Source organism: Nerophis lumbriciformis, linkage group LG37, assembly GCF_033978685.3.
Source record: "Nerophis lumbriciformis linkage group LG37, RoL_Nlum_v2.1, whole genome shotgun sequence".
In the NCBI taxonomy this organism is placed as follows: Eukaryota; Metazoa; Chordata; class Actinopteri; order Syngnathiformes; family Syngnathidae; genus Nerophis; species Nerophis lumbriciformis.
In genome coordinates, this window is record NC_084584.2 from 13,571,770 (window position 1) to 13,586,232 (window position 14,463).

Below are 14,463 nucleotides of genomic sequence, written 5' to 3' on the forward strand. Positions count from 1 at the left end.
TAGTACTACTACTGCAAATAATACTGATCCTCCTACTACTGCAATTGTACTGCTCCTCCTCCTCCTCCTACTATTACTACTGCAAATAGTACTGCTTCCCCTCCTACTACTACTACTGCAAATAGTATTGCTCCTCCTCCTCCTACTACTACTACTGCAAATAGTACTGCTCCTGCTCCTCCTCCTACTACTACTACAGCAAAATAGTACTGCTCCTCCTCATCCTCCTCCTCCTACTACTACTACTGCAAATAGTACTGCTCCTCCTCCTCCTCCTACTACTACTGCAAACAGTACTGATCCTACTATTACTACTGCAAATAATACTGCTCCCACTACTACTACTACTGCAAATAGTACTGCTCCTCCTCCTCCTCTTCCTACTACTACTACTACTGCAAATAGTACTGCTCCTCCTCCCCCTACTACTACTACTGCAAACATTACTGATCCTACTATTACTACTGCAAATAATACTGCTCCCACTACTACTACTACTGCAAATAGTACTGCTCCTCCTCCTCCTCTTCCTACTACTACTACTACTGCAAATAGTACTGCTCCTCCTCCTCCTCCTCTTCCTACTACTACTACTACTACTGCAAATAGTACTGCTCCTCCTCCTCCTCCTACTACTACTGCAAACATTACTGATCCTACTATTACCACTGCAAATAATACTGCTCCCACTACTACTGCAAATAGTACTGCTCCTCCTCCTCCTACTACTACTACAAATAGTACTGCTCCTCCTCCTCCTCTTCCTACTACTACTACTACTGCAAATAGTACTGCTCCTCTTCCTACTACTACTACTACTACTGCAAATAGTACTGCTCTTCCTATTACTACTACTGCAAACAATACTGCTCCTACTACTAATGCAAATAGTACTGCTCCTCCTCCTCCTACTACTATTACTACTGCAAATAGTACTGCTCCTCCTTTTCCTACTACAACTACTACTGCAAATAGTACTGCTCCTCCTCCTCCTCTTCCTACTACTACTACTACTGCAAATAATACTGCTCCTCCTCCTACTACTACTACTGCAAATAGTACTGCTCCTCCTCCTCCTCTTCCTACTACTACTACTGCAAATAGTACTGCTCCTCCTCCTCCTCTTCCTACTACTACTACTGCAAATAGTACTGCTCTTCCTATTACTACTACTGCAAACAATACTGCTCCTACTACTAATGCAAATAGTACTGCTCCTCCTCCTCCTCTTCCTACTACAACTACTACTGCAAATAGTACTGCTCCTCCTCCTCCTCCTACTACTGCAAACAGTACTGATCCTACTATTACTACTACAAATAATACTGCTCCTACTACTACTACTACTGCAAATAATACTGCTCCTACTACTACTACTACTGCAAATAGTACTGCTCTTCCTATTATTACTACTACTGCAAATAGTACTGCTCCTCCTCCTCCTCCTACTACTACTACTGCAAATAGTACTGCTCCTCCTCCTTCTCCTACTACTACTGCAAATAGTACTGCTCCTCCTCCTCCTCCTCCTCCTCCTCCTCCTCCTACTACTACTGCAAATAGTACTGCTCGTACTACTACTACTACTACTACTACTGCTGCAAATAGTACTGCTCCTCCTCCTCCTACTACTACTACTACTGCAAATAGTACTGCTCCTCCTCCTTCTCCTACTACTACTGCAAATAGTACTGCTCCTCCTCCTCCTCCTCCTCCTCCTCCTCCTCCTACTACTACTGCAAATAGTACTGCTCGTACTACTACTACTACTACTACTACTGCTGCAAATAGTACTGCTCATCCTCCTCCTACTACTACTACTACTACTACTGCAAATAGTACTGCTCGTACTACTACTACTACTACTGCTGCAAATAATACTGCTCCTCCTCCTCCTCCTACTACTGCAAATAGTACTGCTCGTACTACTACTACTACTGCAAATAGTACTGCTCGTACTACTACTATAACTACTACTGCAAATAGCACAGCTCCTCCTACTACTACTACTACTACTGCAAATAGTACTGCTCCTCCTCCTCCTCTTCCTACTACTACTACTGCAAATAGTACTGCTTCTCCTCCTCCTACTACTACTACTGCAAATAGTACTGCTCCTACTACTACTACTACTGTCCCGCAACATGAGAAATGTTCCAGAAGAAGAAAACAAGTGTTTTGAAGGAGAAGACAACACCTGCATTCCAACATGGCCGCCACAGGTGAGCTGTGATTGGCCGAGATAACAGACACATCCATCTTCATCATCCTCTTCCTCGCTCGACCACACCAGCATCCCTGACTTCCCCTCCAAAAAGGGCGTTGCAGCTGGCCCTCGCCGTCTTCACACCTGGTGTGACGCCATCCGTCATCCGCTAACGACAGGGCCTCCCACCTGGGGCCTGTTGCAACAACACGTACGTGTGTGTGTGTGTGTGTGTTCTTGTATTTCTACCCTTCTTGAGACATGAAGAAGGAAAAGCAGCTTCCATATGAGGAGATGTGAACAAGTGATGACATAAATCATACATTTTTTGGGAAGCGGTTTTTGTTCCCAATTAGCCTGCACACCTGTGGGATGTTCCAAATAAGTGTTTGATGAGCATTCCTCAACTTTATCAGTATTTATTGCCACCATTCCCAACTTCTTTGTCACGTGTTGCTGGCATCAAATTCTAAAGTTAATGATTATTTGCAAAACAAAAACATGTTTATCATTTTGAACATCAAATATGTTGTCTTTGTAGCATATTCAACTGAATATGGGTTGAAAATGATTAGCAAATCATTGTATTCCGTTTATATTTACATCTAACACAATTTCCCAACTCATATGGAAACGGGGTTTGTATTTGTATAACTGCATTAAATAGTACTTAATATTACTTTGATCATGTTTTGGGAAATAGTGATGCTAAAAGGAAGTAATATATGTTATTATATTAAAAAAAATAAAAATAAAAAAATAACCAGAGAAAACAAATGTAGTAAAGTACAAACCATTTTTTAACATGAACTATTCACATTTTCATATTCTTTAACGTTCAAAAACCACAGAGTTGTTTTTTCTTAAAGCTTTTTTTTTCTTTCTACAAACGTGAACAATAACTCAGTGTGATTGTTTGGCAGCAGAGAAAGAACTCAATGGACGCACTTCAACCTCATGGTGACTTGTCACACACACACACACACACACACACACACACACACACACACACACACACACACACACACACACACACACACACACACACACACACACGCACACTAATTAGTAGAAGTGTGCGTGCAGCAGCAGCAGCAGTGGGTAGAAAACAATTAGCAGCAAACGATCCGTTCCGTCGCCTTTAACGATTCTTTTCTCGCGTGGGACAAATGGTGAACACCTTGTGAGGGCGGAGCTTAATACTCCTACCTCTCAGTTACCGTTTATGTTGACTCTCTTCTTCTTCTCCACAAGTTTTTCAGTAACACTGACAACGAGGAGGAAGTCCACCTTTTCAAATGAGAAAAGAGTGGTACCTCATCGTCATGTCGACAACTCGATTAAGTCGACAACACGCTTCTGTTGACAAGCTGCGTATGCCAACAACCCATCGATATGGACAAATCACTTCCGTAACAACCCGTTTATGTCGACAATACGTTTGAGTTGACAACCCGCTTATGCCAACAACCCATCTATATGGACAACTCACTTCCGTCAACAACTTGTTTATGTTGACAAAATGGTGTTTTAGTTGACAACACGCTTATGCCAACAACCCATCTATATGGACAACTCACTTCCGTCAACAACCCGTTTATGTCGACAATACGTTTGAGTCGACAACCCTCTTAGGCCAACAACCCATCTACATGGACAACTCACTTCCGTCAACAACCCATTTATGTCGACAAAACGTTTGAGTCGACAACCCGCTTATGTCAACAACCCATCCATATGGACAACTCACTTCCGTCACAAATTGTTTATGTCGACAAAATGTTTTAGTTGACAACGCGCTTATGCCAACAACACATCTATATGGACAACTCACTTCCGTCAACAACCCATTTATGTCGACAAAACGTTTGAGTCAACAACCCGCTTATGTCAACAACCCATCCATATGGACAACTCACTTCCGTCAACAACTTGTTTATGTTGACAAAATGGTGTTTTAGTTGACAACACGCTTATGCCAACAACCCATCTATATGGACAACTCACTTCCGTCAACAACCTGTTTATGTCAACAACATTTTTGAGTTGACAACCCGCTTATGTCAACAACCCATCTATATGGACAACTCACTTCCGCCAACAACCCGTTTTATGTCGACAAAATGTTTGAGTTGACAACCCGCTCAGGTCAACAACACATCTATATAGACAACTCACTTCCGTCAACAACTTGTTTGTCGACAAAATGTTTGAGTTGACAACGTGCTTATGCCAACAACCCATCTATATGGACAACTCACTTCCGTCAACAACCCTTTTATGTCGACAATACGTTTGAGTCGACAACCCGCTTATGTCAACAACCCATCCATATGGACAACTCACTTCCGTCACAAATTGTTTATGTCGACAAAATGTTTTAGTTGACAACGCGCTTATGCCAACAACACATCTATATGGACAACTCACTTCCGTCAACAACCCATTTATGTCGACAAAACGTTTGAGTCGACAACCCGCTTATGTCAACAACCCATCCATATAGACAACTCACTTCCGTCAACAACTTGTTTATGTTGACAAAATGGTGTTTTAGTTGACAACACGCTTATGCCAACAACCCATCTATATGGACAACTCACTTCCGTCAACAACCTGTTTATGTCAACAAAATTTTTGAGTTGACAACCCGCTTATGTCAACAACCCATCTATATGGACAACTCACTTCCGCCAACAACCCGTTTTATGTCGACAAAATGTTTGAGTTGACAACCCGCTCAGGTCAACAACACATCTATATAGACAACTCACTTCCGTCAACAACTTGTTTGTCGACAAAATGTTTGAGTTGACAACGTGCTTATGCCAACAACCCATCTACAGGTATATGGACAAGTCACTTCCGTCAACAACCCTTTTATGTCGACAATACGTTTGAGTCGACAACCCGCTTATGTCAACAACCCATCCATATGGACAACTCACTTCCGTCACAAATTGTTTATGTCGACAAAATGTTTTAGTTGACAACGCGCTTATGCCAACAACACATCTATATGGACAACTCACTTCCGTCAACAACCCATTTATGTCGACAAAACGTTTGAGTCGACAACCCGCTTATGTCAACAACCCATCCATATGGACAACTCACTTCCGTCAACAACTTGTTTATGTTGACAAAATGTTTGAGTTGACAACCCGCTCAGGTCAACAACACATCTATATAGACAACTCACTTCCGTCAACAACTTGTTTGTCGACAAAATGTTTGAGTTGACAACGTGCTTATGCCAACAACCCATCTACAGGTATATGGACAAGTCACTTCCGTCAACAACCCTTTTATGTCGACAATACGTTTGAGTCGACAACCCGCTTATGTCAACAACCCATCCATATGGACAACTCACTTCCGTCACAAATTGTTTATGTCGACAAAATGTTTTAGTTGACAACGCGCTTATGCCAACAACACATCTATATGGACAACTCACTTCCGTCAACAACCCATTTATGTCGACAAAACGTTTGAGTCGACAACCCGCTTATGTCAACAACCCATCCATATGGACAACTCACTTCCGTCAACAACTTGTTTATGTTGACAAAATGGTGTTTTAGTTGACAACACGCTTATGCCAACAACCCATCTATATGGACAACTCACTTCCGTCAACAACCTGTTTATGTCAACAAAATTTTTGAGTTGACAACCCGCTTATGTCAACAACCCATCTATATGGACAACTCACTTCCGCCAACAACCCGTTTTATGTCGACAAAATGTTTGAGTTGACAACCCGCTCAGGTCAACAACACATCTATATAGACAACTCACTTCCGTCAACAACTTGTTTGTCGACAAAATGTTTGAGTTGACAACGTGCTTATGCCAACAACCCATCTACAGGTATATGGACAAGTCACTTCCGTCAACAACCCTTTTATGTCGACAATACGTTTGAGTCGACAACCCGCTTATGTCAACAACCCATCCATATGGACAACTCACTTCCGTCACAAATTGTTTATGTCGACAAAATGTTTTAGTTGACAACGCGCTTATGCCAACAACACATCTATATGGACAACTCACTTCCGTCAACAACCCATTTATGTCGACAAAACGTTTGAGTCGACAACCCGCTTATGTCAACAACCCATCCATATAGACAACTCACTTCCGTCAACAACTTGTTTATGTTGACAAAATGGTGTTTTAGTTGACAACACGCTTATGCCAACAACCCATCTATATGGACAACTCACTTCCGTCAACAACCTGTTTATGTCAACAACATTTTTGAGTTGACAACCCGCTTATGTCAACAACCCATCTATATGGACAACTCACTTCCGCCAACAACCCGTTTTATGTCGACAAAATGTTTGAGTTGACAACCCGCTTAGGTCAACAACACATCTATATAGACAACTCACTTCCGTCAACAACTTGTTTGTCGACAAAATGTTTGAGTTGACAACGTGCTTATGCCAACAACCCATCTACAGGTATATGGACAAGTCACTTCCGTCAACAACCCTTTTATGTCGACAATACGTTTGAGTCGACAACCCGCTTATGTCAACAACCCATCCATATGGACAACTCACTTCCGTCACAAATTGTTTATGTCGACAAAATGTTTTAGTTGACAACGCGCTTATGCCAACAACACATCTATATGGACAACTCACTTCCGTCAACAACCCATTTATGTCGACAAAACGTTTGAGTCGACAACCCGCTTATGCCAACAACCTGTTTATGTTAACAATCCCTCTCTATAGGTAACCCGCTTCTGTCGACAACCCGATTATGCCAACAACCCATCTATATGGACAACTCACTTCCGCCAACAACCCGTTTATGTCGACAAAATGTTTGAGTTGACAACCCGCTTATGTCAACAACCCATCTATATGGACAACTCACTTCGTCAACAACTTGTTTATGTCAACAAAATGTTTGAGTTGACAACCCGCTTATGTCAACAACCCATTTATATGGACAACTCACTTCCGTCAACAACCCGTTTATGTCAACAAAATGTTTGAGTTGACAACCCGCTTATGTCAACAACACATCTATATAGACAACTCACTTCCATCAACAACTTGTTTATGTCAACAAAATGTTTGAGTTGACAACGCGCTTATGCCAACAACCCATCTATATGGACAACTCACTTCCGTCAACAACCCGTTTATGTCAACAAAATGTTTGAGTTGACAACCCGCTTATGTCAACAACACATCTATATAGACAACTCACTTCCATCAACAACTTGTTTATGTCAACAAAATGTTTGAGATGACAACCCGCTTATGTCAACAACACATGTATATAGACAACTCACTTCCATCAACAACTTGTTTATGTCAACAAAATGTTTGAGATGACAACGCACTTATGCCAACAACCCATCTATATGGACAACTGACTTCCGCCAACAACCCGTTTATGTCGACATAATGTTTGAGTTGACAACGCGCTTATGCCAACAACACATCTATATGGACAACTCACTTCCGTCAACAACCCATTTATGTCGACAAAACGTTTGAGTCAACAACCCGCTTATGTCAACAACCCATCCATATGGACAACTCACTTCCGTCAACAACTTGTTTATGTTGACAAAATGGTGTTTTAGTTGACAACACGCTTATGCCAACAACCCATCTATATGGACAACTCACTTCCGTCAACAACCTGTTTATGTCAACAAAATTTTTGAGTTGACAACCCGCTTATGTCAACAACCCATCTATATGGACAACTCACTTCCGCCAACAACCCGTTTTATGTCGACAAAATGTTTGAGTTGACAACCCGCTCAGGTCAACAACACATCTATATAGACAACTCACTTCCGTCAACAACTTGTTTGTCGACAAAATGTTTGAGTTGACAACGTGCTTATGCCAACAACCCATCTACAGGTATATGGACAAGTCACTTCCGTCAACAACCCTTTTATGTCGACAATACGTTTGAGTCGACAACCCGCTTATGTCAACAACCCATCCATATGGACAACTCACTTCCGTCACAAATTGTTTATGTCGACAAAATGTTTTAGTTGACAACGCGCTTATGCCAACAACACATCTATATGGACAACTCACTTCCGTCAACAACCTGTTTATGTCAACAAAATTTTTGAGTTGACAACCCGCTTATGTCAACAACCCATCTATATGGACAACTCACTTCCGCCAACAACCCGTTTTATGTCGACAAAATGTTTGAGTTGACAACCCGCTTAGGTCAACAACACATCTATATAGACAACTCACTTCCGTCAACAACTTGTTTGTCGACAAAATGTTTGAGTTGACAACGTGCTTATGCCAACAACCCATCTACAGGTATATGGACAAGTCACTTCCGTCAACAACCCTTTTATGTCGACAATACGTTTGAGTCGACAACCCGCTTATGTCAACAACCCATCCATATGGACAACTCACTTCCGTCACAAATTGTTTATGTCGACAAAATGTTTTAGTTGACAACGCGCTTATGCCAACAACACATCTATATGGACAACTCACTTCCGTCAACAACCCATTTATGTCGACAAAACGTTTGAGTCGACAACCCGCTTATGTCAACAACCCATCCATATGGACAACTCACTTCCGTCAACAACTTGTTTATGTTGACAAAATGGTGTTTTAGTTGACAACACGCTTATGCCAACAACCCATCTATATGGACAACTCACTTCCGTCAACAACCTGTTTATGTCAACAAAATTTTTGAGTTGACAACCCGCTTATGTCAACAACCCATCTATATGGACAACTCACTTCCGCCAACAACCCGTTTTATGTCGACAAAATGTTTGAGTTGACAACCCGCTCAGGTCAACAACACATCTATATAGACAACTCACTTCCGTCAACAACTTGTTTGTCGACAAAATGTTTGAGTTGACAACGTGCTTATGCCAACAACCCATCTACAGGTATATGGACAAGTCACTTCCGTCAACAACCCTTTTATGTCGACAATACGTTTGAGTCGACAACCCGCTTATGTCAACAACCCATCCATATGGACAACTCACTTCCGTCACAAATTGTTTATATCGACAAAATGTTTTAGTTGACAACGCGCTTATGCCAACAACACATCTATATGGACAACTCACTTCCGTCAACAACCCATTTATGTCGACAAAACGTTTGAGTCGACAACCCGCTTATGTCAACAACCCATCCATATAGACAACTCACTTCCGTCAACAACTTGTTTATGTTGACAAAATGGTGTTTTAGTTGACAACACGCTTATGCCAACAACCCATCTATATGGACAACTCACTTCCGTCAACAACCTGTTTATGTCAACAACATTTTTGAGTTGACAACCCGCTTATGTCAACAACCCATCTATATGGACAACTCACTTCCGCCAACAACCCGTTTTATGTCGACAAAATGTTTGAGTTGACAACCCGCTTAGGTCAACAACACATCTATATAGACAACTCACTTCCGTCAACAACTTGTTTGTCGACAAAATGTTTGAGTTGACAACGTGCTTATGCCAACAACCCATCTACAGGTATATGGACAAGTCACTTCCGTCAACAACCCTTTTATGTCGACAATACGTTTGAGTCGACAACCCGCTTATGTCAACAACCCATCCATATGGACAACTCACTTCCGTCACAAATTGTTTATGTCGACAAAATGTTTTAGTTGACAACGCGCTTATGCCAACAACACATCTATATGGACAACTCACTTCCGTCAACAACCCATTTATGTCGACAAAACGTTTGAGTCGACAACCCGCTTATGCCAACAACCTGTTTATGTTAACAATCCCTCTCTATAGGTAACCCGCTTCTGTCGACAACCCGATTATGCCAACAACCCATCTATATGGACAACTCACTTCCGCCAACAACCCGTTTATGTCGACAAAATGTTTGAGTTGACAACCCGCTTATGTCAACAACCCATCTATATGGACAACTCACTTCGTCAACAACTTGTTTATGTCAACAAAATGTTTGAGTTGACAACCCGCTTATGTCAACAACCCATTTATATGGACAACTCACTTCCGTCAACAACCCGTTTATGTCAACAAAATGTTTGAGTTGACAACCCGCTTATGTCAACAACACATCTATATAGACAACTCACTTCCATCAACAACTTGTTTATGTCAACAAAATGTTTGAGATGACAACGCGCTTATGCCAACAACCCATCTATATGGACAACTGACTTCCGCCAACAACCCGTTTATGTCGACATAATGTTTGAGTTGACAACCCGCTTATGTCAACAACACATCTATATAGACAACTCACTTCCATCAACAACTTGTTTATGTCAACAAAATGTTTGAGTTGACAACGCGCTTATGCCAACAACCCATCTATATGGACAACTCACTTCCGTCAACAACCCGTTTATGTCAACAAAATGTTTGAGTTGACAACCCGCTTATGTCAACAACACATCTATATAGACAACTCACTTCCATCAACAACTTGTTTATGTCAACAAAATGTTTGAGATGACAACCCGCTTATGTCAACAACACATGTATATAGACAACTCACTTCCATCAACAACTTGTTTATGTCAACAAAATGTTTGAGATGACAACGCACTTATGCCAACAACCCATCTATATGGACAACTGACTTCCGCCAACAACCCGTTTATGTCGACATAATGTTTGAGTTGACAACGCGCTTATGCCAACAACACATCTATATGGACAACTCACTTCCGTCAACAACCCATTTATGTCGACAAAACGTTTGAGTCAACAACCCGCTTATGTCAACAACCCATCCATATGGACAACTCACTTCCGTCAACAACTTGTTTATGTTGACAAAATGGTGTTTTAGTTGACAACACGCTTATGCCAACAACCCATCTATATGGACAACTCACTTCCGTCAACAACCTGTTTATGTCAACAAAATTTTTGAGTTGACAACCCGCTTATGTCAACAACCCATCTATATGGACAACTCACTTCCGCCAACAACCCGTTTTATGTCGACAAAATGTTTGAGTTGACAACCCGCTCAGGTCAACAACACATCTATATAGACAACTCACTTCCGTCAACAACTTGTTTGTCGACAAAATGTTTGAGTTGACAACGTGCTTATGCCAACAACCCATCTACAGGTATATGGACAAGTCACTTCCGTCAACAACCCTTTTATGTCGACAATACGTTTGAGTCGACAACCCGCTTATGTCAACAACCCATCCATATGGACAACTCACTTCCGTCACAAATTGTTTATGTCGACAAAATGTTTTAGTTGACAACGCGCTTATGCCAACAACACATCTATATGGACAACTCACTTCCGTCAACAACCTGTTTATGTCAACAAAATTTTTGAGTTGACAACCCGCTTATGTCAACAACCCATCTATATGGACAACTCACTTCCGCCAACAACCCGTTTTATGTCGACAAAATGTTTGAGTTGACAACCCGCTTAGGTCAACAACACATCTATATAGACAACTCACTTCCGTCAACAACTTGTTTGTCGACAAAATGTTTGAGTTGACAACGTGCTTATGCCAACAACCCATCTACAGGTATATGGACAAGTCACTTCCGTCAACAACCCTTTTATGTCGACAATACGTTTGAGTCGACAACCCGCTTATGTCAACAACCCATCCATATGGACAACTCACTTCCGTCACAAATTGTTTATGTCGACAAAATGTTTTAGTTGACAACGCGCTTATGCCAACAACACATCTATATGGACAACTCACTTCCGTCAACAACCCATTTATGTCGACAAAACGTTTGAGTCGACAACCCGCTTATGCCAACAACCTGTTTATGTTAACAATCCCTCTCTATAGGTAACCCGCTTCTGTCGACAACCCGATTATGCCAACAACCCATCTATATGGACAACTCACCTCCGCCAACAACCCGTTTATGTCGACAAAATGTTTGAGTTGACAACCCGCTTATGTCAACAACCCATCTATATGGACAACTCACTTCCGCCAACAACCCGTTTTATGTCGACAAAATGTTTGAGTTGACAACCCGCTTAGGTCAACAACACATCTATATAGACAACTCACTTCCGTCAACAACTTGTTTGTCGACAAAATGTTTGAGTTGACAACGTGCTTATGCCAACAACCCATCTACAGGTATATGGACAAGTCACTTCCGTCAACAACCCTTTTATGTCGACAATACGTTTGAGTCGACAACCCGCTTATGTCAACAACCCATCCATATGGACAACTCACTTCCGTCACAAATTGTTTATGTCGACAAAATGTTTTAGTTGACAACGCGCTTATGCCAACAACACATCTATATGGACAACTCACTTCCGTCAACAACCCATTTATGTCAACAAAATGTTTGAGTTGACAACCTGCTTATGTCAACAACCCATTTATATGGACAACTCACTTCTGTCAACAACCCGTTTATGTCAACAAAATGTTTGAGTTGACAACCCGCTTATGTCAACAACCCATCTATATGGACAACTCACTTCCGCCAACAACCCGTTTTATGTCGACAAAATGTTTGAGTCGACAATCCGCTTATGTCAGCAACTCATCTATGTTAACAATCCCTCTCGATAGGCAACCCACTTATGCCAACAACCCATCTACAGTATATGGACAACTCGCTTCTGTCAACAACCCGTTTATAGCGACAAACCGTTTGTGTCGACATCCCGCTTATGTCAACAACTCATGTATGTAAACAATCCCTCTCTATAGGTAACCCGCTTCTGTCGACAACCCATCTACAGTATATGGACAACTCACTTCCGCCAACAACCCGTTTTATGTCGACAAAATGTTTGAGTCGACAATCCGCTTATGTCAGCAACTCATCTATGTTAACAATCCCTCTCGATAGGCAACCCACTTATGCCAACAACCCATCTACAGTATATGGACAACTCGCTTCTGTCAACAACCCGTTTATAGCGACAAACCGTTTGTGTCGACATCCCGCTTATGTCAACAACTCATGTATGTAAACAATCCCTCTCTATAGGTAACCCGCTTCTGTCGACAACCCCTCTATATAAATAACTGGCTTACGTCGAAAAAGCCGCTTATGCCAACAACCCATCCATATGGACAACTCACTTCCATCAACAACCCGTTTATGTCGACAACCCGTTTGAGTTGACAGCTCGCTTATGTCGACAACCCAGCTATAAGGACAGCTCACTTCTGTCAACAACCGGTTTATGTCGACAATACGTTTGAGTCGACAACCCTCTTATGCCAACAACCCATCCATATGGACAACTCACTTCTGCCAACAACCCGTTTATGTCGACATTACGTTTGAGTCGACAACCCACTTATGTCAACAACTCATCTATGTTAACAATCCCTCTCTATAGGTAACCCGCTTCTGTCGACAACCCCTCTATATAAATAACTGGCTTACGTCGAAAAAGCCGCTTATGCCAACAACCCATCTATATGGACAACTCACTTCCGTCAACAACCCGTTTATGTCGACACCCGTTTGAGTTGACAGCCCGCTTATGTCGACAAACCATTTGTGTTGACAACCCGCTTATGTCAACAACTCATCTATGTTAACAATCCCTCTCTATAGATAACCCGCTTCTGTCGACAACCCCTCTATATAAATAACTGGCTTCCGTCGAAAAAGCCGCTTATGCCAACAACCCATCTATATGGACAACTCACTTCCGTCAACAACCCGTTTGAGTTGACAGCCCGCTTATGTCGACAAACCGTTTGTGTTGACAACCCGCTTATGTCAACAACTCATCTATGTTAACAATCCCTCTCTATAGGTAACCCGCTTCTGTCGACAACCCCTCTATATAAATAACTGGCTTCCGTCGAAAAAGCCGCTTATGCCAACAACCCATCTATATGGACAACTCACTTCCGTCAACAACCCGTTTATGTCGACAACATGTTTGAGTTGACAGCCCGCTTATGTCGACAACCCATCTATATGGACAGCTCACTTCCGTCAACAACCCGTTTATGTCAACAATACGTTTGAGTTGACAACCAAGCGACACTTGCAATGTGAAGTTATAAAAAGTGATTAAATATGCTTGGTTGTCATTCTGGTTGCCATGGTTACAAACGTCACCAGTTAAACATAGTTGTGGTGTATTTGCTTCTAGTACTTTAGTTCCAAGAGACATTTCCATATGAACAGTGATGATATGAAACCAATTGCTCGTGTTTTAAGAAGCAGCTGGTAAATGAAAGATGCTG

The 14,463-nt window shown here is 41.7% G+C and overlaps 1 protein-coding gene across 7 annotated transcripts in view; it reads right to left on the bottom strand.

Annotated features, from left to right (window-relative positions):
• Nucleotides 1–14,463, bottom strand: part of runx1t1 (RUNX1 partner transcriptional co-repressor 1) — a 362,940-nt gene that overhangs the window by 132,014 nt on the left and 216,463 nt on the right. The window lies entirely within an intron of this gene.